Here is a 14,461-nt window from a genome sequence, read left to right on the forward strand (position 1 = left end):
CTAGTCAGGATGAAAAAAAAATGCTATAACTGAGCTGCAATCATGGATGAATGCTGCAGCAGGAAGGATGGGTGAGGCAGAACAGAGAATCAGCGATATAGAAGACAAACTTATAGAGAATAACGAATCAGAAAAAAAGAGGGAGGTTAAGGCAAAAGAGCACGATTTAAGAATTAGAGAAATGAGTGACTCATTAAAAAAGAACAACATCAGAATCATAAGGGTCACAGAAGAAGAAGAGAGAGAAATAGGGGTAGAAGGGTTATGTGAGCAAATCATAGCGGAAAACTTTCCTAACCTGGGGAAAGACAGATATCAAAATCCAGGAAGCACAGAGGACCCCCATTAGACTCAACAAAAACCGACCATTAGCAAGGCATATCATAGTCAAATTCGCAAAATACTCAGGCAAGGAGAGACTCATGAAAGCAGCAAGGGAAAAAAAAGTCCCTAACCTACAAGAGAAGACAGATCAGGTTTGTAGCAGACCTATCCCCAGAAACTTGGCAGGCCAGAAAGGAGTGGCGGGATATATTCAGTGTGCTGAATCAGAAAAATATGCAGCCAAGAATTCTTTATCCAGTAAGGCTGTCATTCAAAATAGAGGGAGAGATAAAAAGTTTCCCAGACAAACAAAAATTAAAAGAGTTTGTGACCAATAAACCACTGCAAGAAATTTTAAGGGGAACTCTCTGAGGGGAGAAAAGATTAAATCAATCAATCAATCAAACAACCAATCAATCAATACCAAAAGCAACAAAGACTAGAAATGACTAGAGAACACCACTAGAAGCTTCAACTCTACAAGCAACATAATGGCAATAAATTCATATCTTTCAGTACTCACTCTAAACATCAATGGACTAAATGCTCCAATCAAAAGACATAGGGTAACAGAATGGATAAGAAAACAAGATCCATCTATATGCTGTATACAAGAGACCCACTTTAGACCTAAAGACAGCTTCCGATAGAAAATAAAGGGATGGGGAACCATCTATCATTCTAATGCTCAACAAAAGAAAGCCGCAGTAGGCATACTTATATCAGAAAATCTAGACTTTAAAATAAAGACTGTATCAAGAGATAAAGAAGGGCATCATATCATAATTAAGGGGTCTATCCACCAAGAAGACCTAACAAATGTAAACATTTATGCACCAAATGTGATAGCACCCAAATATATAAATCAGTTAATCACAACCATAAAGAAACTCATCAATAGTAATACCATAATAGTAGGAGACTTCAACACCCCACTCACAGCAGTACACATATCATCTAATCAAAAAATCAACAAGGAAACTGGCTTTGAATGGTACATTGGACCAGGTGGACTTAATAGATATATTCAGAACATTTCATCCTAAAGCAGCAGAATATGCATTCTTCTCCAGTGCACATGGATCATTTTCCAGAATAGACCATATACTGGGACACAAATCAGCCCTAAGTAAGTACAAAAAGATCGAGATCATACCATGCATATTTTCAGACCACAACACTATGAAACTCGAAATCAACCACAAGAAAAAATTTGGAAAGGTAACAAATACTTGGAGACTGAAGAACATCCTACTAAAGAATGAATGGGCTACCAAGCAGTTAAAGAAGAAGTTAAAAAGTATATGGAAGTGAATGAAAATGATAGCACCACAACCCAAAACCTCTGGGACACAGCAAAGGTGGTCATAAAAGGAAAGTATATAGCAATCCAGGCCTTTCTAAAGAAGAAAGAAAGATCTCAGATACACAACCTAACCTTACACCTTAAGGAGCTGGAAAAAGAACACAAATAAAACCCCAAACTAGAAGAAGGCAGGAAATAATAAAGATTAGAGCAGAAATTAATGCTATCAAAACCCCTCCAAAAAACAGAACAGATCAATGAAACCAGAATCTGGTTCTTTGAAAGAATTAACAAAATTGATAAACCATTAGCCAGTTTGATCAAAAAGAAAAAGGAAAGGACCCAAATAAATAAAATCAAGAATGAAAGAGGAGAGATCACAACCAACACAGCAGAAATAAAACAATAATAAGAGAATATTATGAGCAATTATATGCCAATAAAAAGGGCAATCTGGAAGAAATGAACAAATTCCTAGAAACATAAACTATCAAAACTTAAATAGGAAGAAATAGAAATTTTGAACAGACCCATAACCAGTAAGGAAATCAAATTAGTAATTTAAAAAATCTGCCAAAAAGTAAGAGTCCAGGGCCAAATGGCTTTCCAGAGGTTTTCTACCAAATATTTAAGGAAGAGTTAACACCTATTTTCTTGAAGCTGTTCAAAAAAAAATAGAAATGGAAGGAAAACTTCCAAACTCTTTCTCTGAAGCCAGCATTACCTTGATTCCAAAACCAGACAGAGACCACACTAAAAAGGAGAATTATAGACAAGTTTCCCTGATGAACATGGATGCAAAAATCCTCAACAAGATATTAGCCAACCGCACCCAACAACACATTACAAAAATTATTCACCACGACCAAGTGGGATTTATACCTAGGATGCAGGCCTGGTTCAATATCCACAAAACAATCAATGTAATTTATCACATCAATAAAAGAAAGGACAAGAACTATACGATCCTCTCAATAGATGCATAGAAAACATTTGACAAAATACAGCATCCTTTCTTGATAAAAACCCTCGAGAAAGTAGGGATCATACCTCAATTTCATAAAAGCCATATATGAATAAACCAATGCTAATATCATCCTCAATGGGGAAAAACTGAGAGCTTTCCCCTTAAGGTCAGGAACAAGACAGGGAGGTCCACTCTCACCACTGTTATTCAACATAGTATTGGAAGTCTTTGCCTCTGCATCAGACCACACAAAGAAATAAAAGGCATCCAGATCGGCCAGGAGCAGGTCAAACTTTCACTCTTCACAGATGATATGATACTGTATATGGAAATTCCAAAAGGTCCAAAAAAATGCTAAAATTGATCCATGAATTCAGCAAAGTTGCAGGATATAAAATGAATGCACAGAAATTGGTTGCATTCCAATACACCAACAATGAAGTGACAGAAAGGAACCCATCCCACTTACAGTTGCACACACACACACACAAAACATAAAATACCTAGGAATAAATCCCAAGGAATCGATCCCATTTACAGTTGTGCACACACACACACACACACACACACACACACAAAATAAATACCTAGGAATAAATCTAACCAAAGAGGTGAAAAACCTATATGCTGAAAATTATAGAAAGCTTATGAAAAAAATTGAAGAAAACACAAAAAAAAATGGAAAAAGATTCCATGCTACTGGATAGTAAGAACAAATATTATTAAAATGTTGATACTACCCAAAGCAATCTACATATTCAATGCAATCTCTATCAAAATAACACCAGCATTCTTCACAGAGCTAGAACAAATAATCCTAAAATTGTATGGAACCAGAAAAGACCCCGAATAGCCAAAGCAATCTTGAAAAAGAAAACCAAAGCTGGAGGCATAACAATCCCAGACTTCAAACTATACTACAGAGCTGTAATCATCAAGACAGTATGGTACTGGCACAAGAACAGACACTTAGATCAATGGAACAGAATAGAGACCCAGAAATGGACCCACAAACATATGGCTAACTAATCTGTGACAAAGCAGGAAAGAATATCCAATGGAATAAAGACAGTCTCTTCAGCAAGTGGTGCTGGGAAAACTGGACAGTGATATGCAGAAGAATGAACCTGGACCACTTTCTTACACCATACACAAAAATAAACTCAAAATGGATGAAAGACCTCAATGTAAGACAGGAAGCCATAAAAATACTTGTGGAGAAAGCAGGCAAAAACCTCTTTGATCTTGGCTGCAGAAACTTCTTACTCAACACGTCTCCAGAGGAAGGGATACAAAAGCAAAAATGAACTACTGGGACCTCATCAAAATAAAAAGCTTCTGCACAGTGAAGGAAACAAACAGCAAAACTAGAAGGCAACCAACAGAATGGGGGAAGATAATTGCAAATGACATATCAGATAAAGGGTTAGTATTCAAAATCTATAAAGAACTTATCAAACTCAACACTCAAAAAAAAAAAAAAAATCCAGTGAAGAAATGGGCAAAAGACATGAATAGACACTTCTCCAAAGAAGACATCCAGATGGCCAACTGACATATGAAAAAATGCTCAACATCACTCATCAGGGAAATACAAATCAAAACCACACTGAGATATCACCTCACCCCTTTCAGAATGGCTACCATTAACAACTCAGGCAACAACAGATGTTGGCAAGGATGCAGAGAAAGAGGATCTCTTTTACATTGTTGGTGGGAATGCAAGCTGGTGCAGCCACTCTGGAAAACAGTATGGAGGTTCCTAAAAAAACTAAAAATAGAACTACCCTATGACCCAGCAATTGCACTACTAGGCATTTATCCACGGGACAGAGATGTGCTGTTTCGAAGGGACACATGCACCCCCATGTTTATAGCAGCACTCTCAAAAATAGCCAAAGTATGGAAAGAACCCAAATTTCCATCAATGGATGAATGGATAAAGAAGATGTGGTATATATTTACGGTGGAGTATTACTCAGCAATCAAAAAGAATGAAATCTTGCCATTTGCAACTATGTGGATGAAGCTGGAGGGTATTATGCTAAGTGAAATTAGTCAGTCATTGAAAGACAAAAATCATATGAGTTCACTCATATGAGGACTTTAAGGGACAAAACAGATGAACATAAGGGAAGGGAAACAAAAATAATATAAAAACAGGGAGACGGACAAAACATAAGAGACTCCTAAATATGGAGAACAGAGGATTACTGGAGGCATTGTGGGAGGGGGAATGGGCTAAATGGGTAAGGGGCATTAAGGAATCTACTCCTTGAATCATCGTTGCACTATATGCTAACTAATTTGGATGTAAATTAAAAAAAAATTAAAAAATAAATAAAAAAAATAAGTGGATGTTAAATAAGAACAGAATGTGGTTTAGGAAGCAAGTAGATATTGAGAAGCAGGAAACTGGTCCAGTGGACCAGGCAAGGGGGTGTGGCAATGATGGATGTTATGAACAGTATTTGAAAGCAGAGCCATCAGAACTTCCACACATTCTGGAATATGAGAAAATTGAGAAGCCATGGTTTTGCCACTTTTTTTGGCCTATGTGTATGGTTCATTTTACCGAGGCAGAGAACCTAGAGTGAGCTGTGTCTTAATGGTAGAGTGAATTACCAACTGTTTTCTTAAGTAGGGATAGACTGAATAAGGACAGTGTTTTAATTTCCTCATAGTTAAAATATGACTAAGCAGGGTATGCTACAAATTCCTAGGCAGAGATAATCAAAGCAGTCTGTGGTAAGACATTATGTAATATAATATAAATCACACTGGTCTTAACAGTATTCAGAATAGGAGTATGCATGTGCACACACACACACAAATATCAAGTCTGTTTTTCACTGGACCCTCTGTTAGGGGTCTTTAGTCACTTACCCCTAACATCCATGTGAAAAATTGAAGGACTTAATCACTATTGCTATATGTTATTTAACTCTTTTAAAGAGACAAATCATGATAAATTACAATAATCAAAATAATTCTGTGGTTATTTGTAATTGACCAGTTTACTGCTATCTCTGATTTACTTTATGGTCTTAGAACTCATAGATGTTCTTACATATTCTTAAAAGGAAAGGATAGATTTTTCCTACACAGTGAAGAGAATAATCAGCAAAACTAAAAGGCAATCATCAAAATGGGAGAAGATATTGTCCAATGATATATCAGATAAAGGGTTACTTTCCAAAATATATAAAGAACTTATCAAGCTCAACACCCCCCCAAAAAAAAAAAAAACAAAGAATTCAGTTAAGAAATAGGAAGAAGACATGAATACACATTTTTCCAAAGAAGACATACAGATGGCGAACAGACACATAAAAAGATGCCCAACATCGCTCATCATCAGAGAAATACAAATCAAAACTACAATGAGGTATCACCTCACACCTGTTAGAAGGGCTAAAATTAACAACACAGGAAACAACAGATATTGGTGAGGATGCAGAGAAAGGGGGACCCTCTTAACACTTTTGGTAGGAATGCAAACTGGGGCAGCCACTCTGGAAAACTGTATGGAGATTTTCTCAAAAAGTTAAAAATAGAACTACCCCATGATACAGTAATTGCATTACCAAATATTTACCCAAAGGATACAAAAATACTAATTCAAAGCAGCACATGCACCCCAATGCTTATAGTGACGCTGTCAACAATAGCCAAATTATGTAAAGAGGCCAAATGTCCTATGACTGATTAATGGATATACACACACACACACACACACACACACACACACACACACACAATGGAATATTACTCAACCATCAAAAGAAGGAATACTTGCCATTTGCAATTACGTGGGTGAAGCTAGAGGGTATTATGCTAAACGAAGTCAAATACCATATGATTTCACTCATGTGGAATTTAACAAACAATACAGATGAACAGGGGAAAGGGGAGATAAAGAGAAAGGGAAGCAAACAATAAGAGACTGTGAACTATAGAGAACAGACTGAAGGTTGCTGGAAGGGAAGTGGGCTGGGGATGGGCTAAATGAGTGTGTGTATTAAGGAGGGCATTTGTTGAGATGAGCACTGAGTGTTGCATATAAGTGAGGAATCACTAAATTCTACTCCTGAAACCAATATTACACTAAATGTCAACTAGAATTTACATAAAAACTTGAAACAATAGCAACTTTCAACCGTTGAGACTAACTCTATCATAATCAGTAAAAAATTTCCATGAGTAATTGTGATAACTGAGTATCAGTCAGTGAGAAGCCCCACTCTTCTGAAAGGAAGTACTTAACCTGTACACTTCTTATCACCCATATGTAAGACAAAAAAGACTTTTTTTTTTCAGATAGACAGTATTTTAAAACATATATTCCTTCATTGGCAATTAATAAACTCAGGTTTTTGTTTCCGATACTGAATGGTAACCTCTTTCTTCAATAATTGAAGTTTCTATCAAGATTACTTTGAAGACTTTCACTTGGAAGCATTCTGTAGGAACGTTGGACTTGCACTCGACACCTTGGCCCAAATTCAGTTTTTTTACTGCCCAATAAATGTTTCAATAGTAATCTCAGATCTGAATTTATTTAACTGAGCTGCCTTTATTTTGTTACTTTAGGGTTTTTAAACAAATAGTTTTTGACCTTTAGAAAAGGCAAAAATAAATAAATAAAACAAATAAAAAAACAAACTACTGAAACAGTAAATGATCATTGTGAACAGTTTTGGGAGTCTTCCTTAAGGATAGATTGGAAAAGAATTAAAATTGGGGGAGAGGGGAAAGATTAATTAAGAGGAAATTTCAAAAAAGAGAATTCAGGAATATTTCAAGCAGTACTGTAGGGTATACCCAGTATCCAAAGTAAGGAAACTTTGTTCTCTTTTTCGTAAATGTACTCAGTTCTGAAAAGGAGACTCAGTTGGAAAATTCTGTTAGAATAGGTAATTGCTAAGTGAGAAGATCTTCATCAAGTAGCTCAATTTTTAATAAACACTAAAAGGTAAAACAAAAGTATCAACATTGAAAGAAATTTGACATTTTAAATAAAATTACCTACTGTTCTCTGAAAGAATGCTGGATTGATTTATCTCCTGTCCTCTAAGAATTAGAAATCTCTGGATATGGACACCTATAGAGATTACAAGCAGACACCTGTAGAGATTACAAGAAGAAAGGTCATTGACAAACCTAATGTTCACTATTAAGAAACAGGAAGACAGATGTTTAAAAATCTGTAAAATAAGTCACTCTGTAGGAGATCTTAGTCTTAGCCCCTAAGAATTTTGTATACTTCCTCTAAATTCCCAAAGGAAATTTTCCATAAAAATAGATGCGCAAAATGCAGCTTTCTGATTGACATGGTTGCTATTCTATCCTACCATTATAATGTCAGTATCAGATCTCCTGAAATGCTGAAACCACTGGTGGAGTGAAGAGGTTTGTCAGTGTTAAGTTTTTCATATATCCCTAACTGTATTCAAGACCATTATTGAAAGATACTCCTTTATTCTTTCTGACACAAATAACGGTTTAATAGTTTAGGTAGGTTTAATAGTTTAAAAATGGAGCTGCCAGATAAAACGTCCTGAAGGAAGACTATTAACAGAGGTTCAGATTTTTTGTGTCCCCACAAATTCAAATTGACCTTGATATTCATATCTATACATTGTGAATATCTGGAAAATTAACCAATAAGTAAATATGAATTCCTCAAGGACTCCTCAAGGACCCCTTGCTTATCATAATCTATCTCTTTATCCAAGAGCTAAAATATATTCTTGCCTCAGCACCATTGCTTGCTGAGATAAAGTAAGCAGATCATCTTCAGATTATATAAAATGATTTGTATGTCATTTATATTTATATACTATAGGTATCACATATATATACATATATATAAATATATAGGTATCACATCAGTTCTTAAAAACATATGAAATTTTTCACTTTGACCAGATCATCATGCAGAAGAGGCTGCTTTAACAAAAGACCTTACTTAAAGGGCATCTTACGAAACAGCAAAACAAATCTATAGAGGAATTCAGATATCTTAATAGATGAATGGTATCCCAGTTTGAAAAGAAAATACTGGCAATGATCAGGTTGTAAAATCCATGGGAAATGCACCTGGAAAAGCCTGGTAGCATCAGATAATTTCATGGATATTTTCTAAAATTCTCATGAGACAAACTTTAACAACAAGAATAGATTTGATATGATATTAAAGAAATACCACTAGGGAAATTTTTCTAAGTTAACAGATGATATGGCTAGTTCATGCATCAATTATATCTAATATAATTCTGAAAATAATGACAGAGATGGAACATGGAAATTGCCCAGAGGGACACTTTCAGCATGTCCAAATGGATTTTATACAATGACTTTCTCTGTATTGTGAAAGTGATTATATAATATTTATTATGTTTTTATTTTATGGATGTCTTCCCTATAGACATCTAAGAGTAATTCTTACTAATTCTTAGTAATTCTTTTTGTTTTTCTTTGTCTCAAGGTATCTAAGAGTCGGTCATTATAAATTTGGGATAGGCTCTTGGTGAATATTTTTCTCTATCTATGTTCATGAAGATGACTGTGTCCAAAGAATTGTCACCAAGGGTTAGGAACTTCTTCATTTTATATTGGCAAATTAAGGGACAAATAATCATTCTACATCCACCTGGTAAAAGATCATTTAGAGAACAGAGTTTAGGCCAGGAGGCCTAATAATGTGCCCTTCTAAGTACTCCCCTTTGAATCTGAATCTCCCAGGTACAGAGAGCATTTCTACCCTGAATTAGTCACCCAATTATAGGAAAGGAAAAATAGAAAAGATGAAAAAGAGAAGGACCAGGCTTAAGTTAATAGAAAGTATACTTATATATGTATGTGTATACATATATATACATACATACATATATAAGTATACTTTCCATTAAACATACTTTCCATAGTCCTAAGCATATTTTGGTTTTTAATTTATTAGATAAACTACTTTCTGAGAGCAGCTAAAATGAGGATAAAAAGAACGGTGGAATGTTCCCCCTAAAATCCTTAAGTGTTCCTCCTTTCCATACATTCCCAAGCTAATTCTTTTATTTTAACATTTGATGATGGATTTTATTTTAACATTTAACAGCCAACCCCATATTCTGCATAACAGCATATTGCAGGGTTAATCCTAGAAACAAACTTGATCTGTTAAAATATAGCTGTTCTGTCAAGAACAGAAGTTTTAGCATTATTTTGAATGTTGACTTATTTTTTTTAGAGAGAGAGACACAGAATGGGAGTGGGGGAATGGCAGAGAGAGAGGGAGATACAGAATCTGAAGCAGGCTACAGGCTCTGCACTGTCAGCACAAAGCCCAATATGTGGCTTGAACCCACGAACTATGAGATTATGACCTGAGCCAAAGTCAGACGCTTAACCGACTAAGCCACACAGGCGCCCCAGAAGTTTTAGCATTTTTAACATTGCTTGCAGACCTTTGAAATTGGCAGAAAAAATTATACTGAAACTGTATTTTAGAAAAAAGAAAACATTTAATAACCTGAGGAAATGTTCACCATATATATTATGTGACATAAGGTATTATAGAAAAATATGTGTATAGTAAGTAAATAGGATTTAAAGTGTGTGCATGTGTATATGTATATGTAGGCCTAGAAAAATAACTAATAATAAATATCAAAACTTCAGTAGTAAATATCCCTGGAAGATAGTAATATAGTTGGCTTTTATTATATTATATATTTCTCTGGATTGCAGTTCCTCCATGACTAGCATATATTGTTTTTATAAGTAGAAAATGTAAATAAATGTTATTTAAATATAAGTGTAAAATATGTCATAACGATTCTAAAGTATTTCAGGTTTATAAATTAATACATTTCTTATTTTCAACATTAAAGAACTTATAAAATATTTAATATTTTACTGTATTCTACAGCACAAGCAATTTTCAGTTATAGCAAGTGGTTCTTTTATAGTGGAAAATAAAATAGAGGAAGATTTATGCAGTTTTGCAGCAACTTAAATTCTAAAAGAGCAAAATGGAATATATTACCAGTTTATAGTCAGCCAAACTTTAAAACGTATTGTTTAAAAGCTTTATTTTACTTACTTTGTTGTTGAGCAGAAATATATATATATATACATATATATACATACATATATATGTATACATTTATATTTATATTTATATGTATGGAGTGTTTTACCTTCCTAAGTGATAGACTGAAGAAATATCTGCAGAGTAAAAATATCTCGTATTAGGAAAGCCTTAAGATTAAAGTCAACTTAATATTTTTGAATGAAAATAAAAATTAGTATGCATGAATATTTCGACAGTATTAGACTATATAATTAAATATAAAAATAAACATTAAAAATTGATCTGTGTTTCTAAATGGCATGATATATATTTTACTAATTTCAAGTATTATCAAATTAATATGTTTATAGATTACATAATAACTTGGAAATGTTATCTCCAAATATTTTTCTAAAATACAAATTATTACGGGTGCCTGGGTGGCTCAGTCGGTTGGGCGTCTGACTTAGATTCAGGTCATGATCTCACAGGTTGTGGGTTCAAACCCCACATTGGGTGCTGTGCTGACAGCTCAGAGCTTGGAGCCTGCTTCGGAATCTGTGTCTTCCTCTCTCTGCCCCTTCTCTGCTCGTGTTCTGTCTCTCTCTCTCTCTCTCTCAAAAGTAAACATTGAAAAAAATTAAATACAAATTATTAGTTTTGTGAGAGGAGTTTCAAAATGTGGGTTTTAGATATTTATCCATGTTTTGTGGGTGTAAAACTGAGAGGGAGAAAAAGAGAGCAGGTGGAGAGGGACAGAAAGAAGAAATAATCTTTGTGTGTGTGTGTGTGTGTGTGTGTGATGGAGAGAGTGGTGATTCTTGTCCAGTGAGTGTGACTGTGCCTGAGTATGAATAAACATGAGTGTTGTGTGCGTGGAAGGCTGAGAGGGTAGCTATGGATATGAATGTGTTATTCACTCCACTGTTTTGTAAAAATTAAATGTGTGGCTAAGTATGAGAGACACTTCCTCTTTGAGATTCAAAATATATGCTAATATGAGAGGGTCTTATTAAGTGAATTTGTTTAAAGTTTAGTCCAAACTTACTTGAACAAGGGATATTGGTCTGCATGCAATACCTATCATCATCCTACTGTAGAGGAGCATACTTTTGGGAAACATGGGTACTTGAGTAGGATGTTATATCCATTAGCTGCAAAATATTATTTTCAATTACTCTATTCTGAACAATTTTGTTGAATCAAGATAAAGACTGTAAGTAGTTCTCAGAACAGAAGATTCCCTTTAATGTATACATTGCTTGTACCAAGTGGAATTCCTGTCCTTCTCTGTGAGGCACATTTATGTTTTTCCTGCAAGTCTCACTTCAATTATATAGAACTTCTGACATCTCTGATACTTGTTGGAATCCTTGCATATCAGCTATCCTGTGATCCCAATATGCCTGTATATTTTTCTAACGTTATCTGTACCATATCCACTGGCATGCGTAGTTACATAGTTCTATGCATATTGATATAATTATATAGAGCATAATACTTTCCTTGAATCAGGAACTCATTCTTGTCATGTTTGTATCCCCAGCCACTGAGTATACTGTCTGGAAAACACAAGGCATACAAAATATGTTTTGAGTGAATGATGAATGAGTGAGCATTTTTCCACAAAACTGCTTACATGGACAGAACGACTTTATTTCTCACTAAGGTTTCCAAAAATGAAACTTTGAGTTTTAGTAATTTCAAAATAAAAAAAAACCACTAGTTATCACAATATGCCCATACCATAAATCAGAAGAGTCAACATTCAATCATAAACTTTGGGATAGTAGATATAATCTTGGATAGAGGCAAATAAGACAAATAATGAATTCCAAGGTGTCTGGTAAGATTGCATTCATTCTAAGAAGAGACTTTACAGTCATAGAAAGAACAGCTAATTGAATCTTTGCCAAAAGGGTTGGATTCTATTAATGATTTAGTAACTTATTTGCTTTATACTGTGAGCAAATTTTTTATCTCTCACACTTTCATTTTTCCTGTCAAAACAAGTAAAATATCAGTGCCTACTACATAAGTTCGATCTGTGTGAAATAAATGTATGTGCATGTGCCACTTTTTATAGTTGTGTTGCATGTAAACCATTTTTATTTCTATGTTTTATTTAACTGTATTTTATTTCTTCAATTTTAAGTTTCTGTTAATAAACATAATATTGCAAAGAATGGAGGGAAATTCTTCAACATGAAAAAGAATATCTACAAAAAAATCTACAACTAACATCATGCTTAATGATGAGAAACTAGAAGCTTTCTCTCTGTGATCGTGAACAAAGCAAGAATATTCCTCTCACCTCTCCTTTCAACATTGTACTCTAGAAGTTCTAATTAATGCAGTAAAACAATAAAAATAAATAAAAGCTATACAGATTGATGAGGAAGAAATTAAATTGTTTTTGTTTGCAGATTGCATGACATAGGAGAAAACCCAGATGACTTTGAGAATGGTGATTGCCTTATTACATATAACAGCAAAGAAATGATACACGACAGAAATAATTGATAAGGTGGACTTCACAAAATTCTTAAGTGTCTATTCTGTAAAAGAGGATGCCAATAAAATTAGAAAAAAAAAACCACAGAATATATTGACAAAAGACACATCAGATCAAGGACTGTTATCCAAAATATGCAAGGAACCCTTAAAACCCAACAATAAGAAATCAACCTTATCAAAATATGGACCAGAGACCTTAACAGACACTGCAACAAGGAAGATATTCAGGTGATGTTGTACTTCACGTGTCATCAGGAAAAAGCAAAGCGGTGAGCTACCCCTGTCCACCTGTTAGAATGCCCCAAATCTGGAACACTGACACCAAATACTAGTGAGAGTGTGAAGCAACAGGAACTCTTATTACTGGTGGGGATGCAAAATGGTGCAGGCACTTTAGAAAATATTTTGGTAAATTTCTTATAAAACTAAACATACTCTTACCATATGATATAGCAGTTGCATTCCTTGGTATTTACCCAATGGGGTTGAGAACTTATATCCAAATAAAAACTGCGCTTGGATGTTTATAGTAGCTTTTCTCATAATTGCTCCAAATCAGAAGCAACCAAGATGACCTTTAGTAGGTGAACAGATAAGCAATAGTAGTATATTCAGACAATGGAATATTATTCAGCACCAAAAAGAAATGGGCTTTCAAGCCCTAAAAAAGACATGGAAGAATTTTGAATGCCTGTTACTGAGTGAAATAATCCAAGCTGGAAAGACTACATATATTTGATTCCAACTATATGACATTCTGGAAAAGGCAAAATTACCAGTGTTGGGTTGGGGCAAGGGAGAGGGATGAGTAGGGGAAACACAGAGGATTTTTAGGACAGTGAAAATCTCTTTATGAAGCTATAATGATGGATATATGTCATTATATATTTGACCAAATTCATAAAATGTACAATATCAAGAGTGAACATTAATGTAAATTATCAACTTTGGTTATATTATGTCGATGTAGGTTCATTAATTGTAATAGATGTATTGCTCTGTTCAGTATTATTGGTAATGAGGTCATCTATACATGTGTAGACCAGGAGATATATAGGAAATATCTGTACCTTCCCCACAATTTTTCTGTGAAGCTGTCCTAAAAACATAATACCACAAATGTGTGGTAGTAAGTGTTTTCCAATTTCCAGATATGATTTATAGGCTCAATGATATGGTACCAAGTGTGTTGCTGATCACTGCATCTTTATAGTCTCCAAACACCAGTTATTACTGAGCGTTATTAAGAAGTGTAAGTGAGGGTCAAAAAGATTTT

At 34.5% G+C, this 14,461-nt stretch overlaps 1 long non-coding RNA gene across 1 annotated transcript in view; it reads left to right on the forward strand.

Annotated features, from left to right (window-relative positions):
* The window catches only part of LOC131504269 (uncharacterized), a 114,260-nt gene extending 100,691 nt beyond the window's left edge, over positions 1-13,569 (forward strand). Inside the window, exon 4 of the long non-coding RNA XR_009257894.1 lies at positions 13,095-13,569. This is a non-coding gene — a long non-coding RNA (uncharacterized LOC131504269). The remainder of the gene's footprint in view (positions 1-13,094) is intronic.
* The last annotated feature ends 892 nt before the right edge of the window (positions 13,570-14,461 follow it).

This window comes from Neofelis nebulosa, chromosome 1, assembly GCF_028018385.1.
Source record: "Neofelis nebulosa isolate mNeoNeb1 chromosome 1, mNeoNeb1.pri, whole genome shotgun sequence".
NCBI lineage: Eukaryota > Metazoa > Chordata > Mammalia > Carnivora > Felidae > Neofelis > Neofelis nebulosa.